At 34.2% G+C, this 4448-nt stretch overlaps 1 pseudogene; it reads left to right on the forward strand.

Annotated features, from left to right (window-relative positions):
• The first annotated feature begins 465 nt into the window (after positions 1-465).
• On the forward strand, positions 466-1482 carry LOC138326316 (uncharacterized; annotated as a pseudogene).
• Positions 1483-4448: the final 2966 nt, after the last annotated feature.

Genomic DNA, 4448 nt, shown 5'->3' on the forward strand with positions numbered 1-4448 from the left:
TTACCCTCCTTTACCACCTCTCTATTACCTGTACAAAGTAACACCAAGCCATACCTTGACATGTTACCTTTGATCTTACCTCAATTACCGCCTCTAATTACCTCTGTACAGTAACACCAACCGCCCATACCTGGTACAGTCACACCAAGCCATACCTGGACAAGGGACCTTTAATCTTACTTTCCTTAACAACCTCTAATTTATCTGGACAGTAACACCAAGCCATACCAAGACAAGATGACCCTTTGATCTATAATTACCGCCCGATTTCCCTTTGATCTTTAACCGATATTGAAAATCTCCTCACATTTAGCGGTACTATTCAAAGTAATTACGTTCCACATCTATAATAGGGGAGGCCCTTAATTTTCTTGCCAATAAAAAATACTCAATCTGCTCTAGAATTTGTTAAAAATCTAGAACTCACCAGACATAACACCCTCTATAATTGACTCTACACTGACCATGGCTGAGATGACCACTACTGATGTTGTGTATTACGCCCCAGAAGCTCCAGAGTCTTCTGTTAGCCCACGACAAAGCTACCAAGCAGGGTCAACTTCCTAGGTATGATATCCAGGGTCAGCTTTTATATTTCATCGTTTATTGTTGTTGTTTTTTTTGTTGTTGTTTTGTTTTTTTTTTTAATAAAAAAATATTCTTATATAATACGAAACAATTTTCAACATTTTCAATACAGTCGTATTCTGATTGTCTGTCAAGTTTATAAGAAGTCATCATATAGTTTGATATTTTATAACCATTTTGATGGTTCTTTTTTCTGTAACAGTTTGATTCATATTAATTCATTCAATAATATTGTTTTGAGAATTTATACAGAAATTAGAAAAGTGTCCCCTGTTCTGTTTTAAGCGGAATTTCCTATCCTAAAACCAGCTATAATACATATATTCACCAGGGTAATGTGTATTAAATAACAGTGTATGAATTTTGAACAACCTTGTAACCATAGCTAATTAACAACGTTTATTGCTCACTTTTTAGTTTTTCTTCTTGAAATAGTCACAGATCGTCAAAAAATAACGTTACATTAAAGTAATTAATTTTCTGTAATTTTTCTTCCTGTTAGAATTATGACTGATATATGTACAGCTTTAATTTTTTTTCTAATAAAATTTGGTAACACTATTTTTCTTTTTTTTTCCAGATGACCAGTTGATCTCCGCCTTGACCGCCAACTTTTCTTCTCCACGCTGGACGATGCCCACAGCCTTGGCCTTCAACATTTGACCCGTAAGTCCATCATCCAGGGTGTCCCGGAGGATGTTTTGACCAGTACAGATCTACACCAAGCATTCGCCCATTGGTACAGGAGTTGTCTCTGCCCTTGTCCTCACTTCTCTGGGAGCCGGAGAACCAGATCTTGGAGACGCCAGCCACGTCCGCGAGGGAGCACGGAAACTGATGAGCTAGCCATGATGTCTACGGCCAAACTACAGCGTCCTCTGGAGGGAGATGTGATACCACACACCGAGTTATCTATTCTTAGTGTGCATGTAATGTTGTATATGTATATTGTAATTGTTTTATTTTGTATATGGAAAGTGTACATTGTTATTTGTACATTGTATTTGTTTATTGTCACATTTGACATGTTGTATTTGTTTATTGTCCACATTGTAATGTTGTGTTTGTCTATTGTCACATTGTAAATGTTGTATTTGTGTTTTGTCACATTGTAATGTTGTATTTGTTTATTGTCACATTGTAATGTTGTATTTTGTTTATTGTCACATTTGTTATGTTGTATTTGTATTATTGTCACATTGTAAATGTTGTATTTGGTTAGATTGTCACATTGTAATGTTGTATTTGTTTTATTGTCACATTGTAATGGTTGTATTTGTTTATTGTCACATTGTAATGTTGTTGTATTTGTTATATTGTCACATTGTAATGTTTGTATTTGTATATTGTCACATTATGTAATGTTGTATTGTAATATAACTTTGTCAATTTGTTATGTTGTAAAGTTGTATTTGTTTATTGTCACATATAAATGATCATCTTTGTTTAATGTCACATATGTAATGTTGTATTTGTATAATGTCGCCTTGTAATGTTTAATGTGTCCATTGCACATTGTAATTGATTGTTTTTGTTTTTGTCACATTGTCATGTGTATATTTGTGATTGTCACTTTGTAATGTTGTTTATTGTCACATGGTAATGTTGTTATTTGTATATTGTCACATTCAAATGTTCTATTTGTTTATTGTCACATAGTAAAGCTAGTATTTTGTTTATTGTCACATTGTAATGTTGTGATTTTGTTTATTGTCATATTTGTAATGCTTGTATTTGTTAATTGTCACATTGTAATGCTGTATTTGTTTATTGTCACATTGTAATGTTGTACTTGTATAATGTCATATTGCAAAAATAAAACGCTGTTTTATCATATATTGTCACATTTTTCCGAATTGTTTTTCTTTCTTATTTCTTATACATTACCAGTGTCTTAAAGTGCCACAATAAAAATTCTATTTATCAAAAATGTTAAGTGTTGTCTTTTTATTTCATTTCTTTCAAAAGAGTCGTCCTGAGTATACATTCGAAAACATCGGTTATTTCCCTTTCCGAGTCAATGCGACAACCATGTTTAATCAAATTTCGAGTTCATGTACGCCCAAATTTACACATGCGATGTGTCATCATGTATAATGAAGATATACATGATGCTGTGGCAAAATGTCGTTTGATATTATTACACATGGACTAGATATGCTCCCAGATTTTCCACTAATGGCATTGGCTAACACATGAGACACACGTGACGTTCATTATATTGCATATTGAGAAAAATTTTAGAAACACCGAGTCAATATTCCTTTGTGAATTTCATTATACGCAAACGTTTGAGTTCCTCAGGGTGGCGATCTATGGCAAGCACTTTTTACTTGTAATTAACATGCACATTAGAATATAGTTTTGACATTTTGCAAAGGAAACTACATATCCAATAAAAGATAACAATAAGTCCATAATTGATATATGAAAATATATGCATTTTGAATTGAAGTAGAAGAAAGCACTGTCAGGTCATCTTTCAAACTTTATTTTCTTTCACAATTACAATGGATAGAGGAAGCATAATGTCATAATAAACGTATTAGACATCCCTGAGACACACATTTATACATTATGATATTTTTTCAGATTCTAAAGTACACTTAAGTTATAGTTAAATAAAAGTAAGTGTTTAAGGGGATCGGAAAATTTTTTTGGCATTCCCGGTGCGTATTTAGGTGTAACTATAAAACTGTCGCTATATCCACTCTAGAAATTAGTATCATTGTAAAATGAACCGCTGCGTCTTGACGACAAATGAGGAGATAGTTTAATAGTCCTTGATGTAGACCAAAAGAATTGAATAACGGTACAATATAGTGACTCTGTCGGAGATGATTAGGGCGTTGGTTCTATCTTGTAATCTCAGATAAAGGAATTTAGTTGCCTGTGATTGTGTTCAGTTCTTTTTTATTCTCTGGCTTTCAGTGTTTACTATGGAGAAATAGTCCAGTCCAGTTGTGGATATGTAAATTGTGACCCCGTAATATCGACACAATTCTTAAATGCTCCCATTATGATTTTCACACAACCTGCTAAGATGTATCATTGTGATAATTATAAAAGTATTCATTTGGAGTCTTTCTAATGAGATAATTACGTATTAATAACACATTTCGTAAAGGATTCTTAAATTAAGTCACCCTTAACTTACATTACCTGTACAGTAACACCAAGCCATACCTGGACAAGGGACCTTTGATCTTACCCCCTTACCGCCTCTGATTACCTGTACATTAACACCAAGCCATACATGGACACGTGACCTTTGATCTTGCCTACCTTATCGCCTCTAAATACCTGTACAGCAACACCAAGTCATACCTGGACAAGTGACCTTTGATCTTACCTCCCTTTCCGCCTCTAATTACCTGTACAGTAACACCAAGCCATACCTAACTATTTGACGTTTTATCTTACCTGACTTACCGCCTCTAATTACCTGTACAGTAACACCAAGTCATACCTTGATAAGTGACCTTTGATACCCCCATTACCGTCCGTAATTAACTGTACAGTAACACCAAGCCATACTTGGACAGGTGACCTTTGATTTTACCCCCATTACCGTCCGTAATTAACTGTACAGTAACACCAAGCCATACCTGATGTTACTGTACAGGTAGCTCAGGTAAGAGCAAAGGTTACCCTTTTTGACCACATCATATAGACTGATGTTAAGTGATAGTTATTGGTGGATGATACTAGTATTATTTTGTGTGTGGGTTTTTTATTGTTATTACAACTTCAACCTTCGCTAATGATATTGGCACAATTAAACAGTTAACAGCCATGATAGTTGGCCTACAGATACACAAACTTGTTCATATAAAAATTGGTGCCATTTCGATCACATG

Source organism: Argopecten irradians, chromosome 6, assembly GCF_041381155.1.
Source record: "Argopecten irradians isolate NY chromosome 6, Ai_NY, whole genome shotgun sequence".
In the NCBI taxonomy this organism is placed as follows: domain Eukaryota; kingdom Metazoa; phylum Mollusca; class Bivalvia; order Pectinida; family Pectinidae; genus Argopecten; species Argopecten irradians.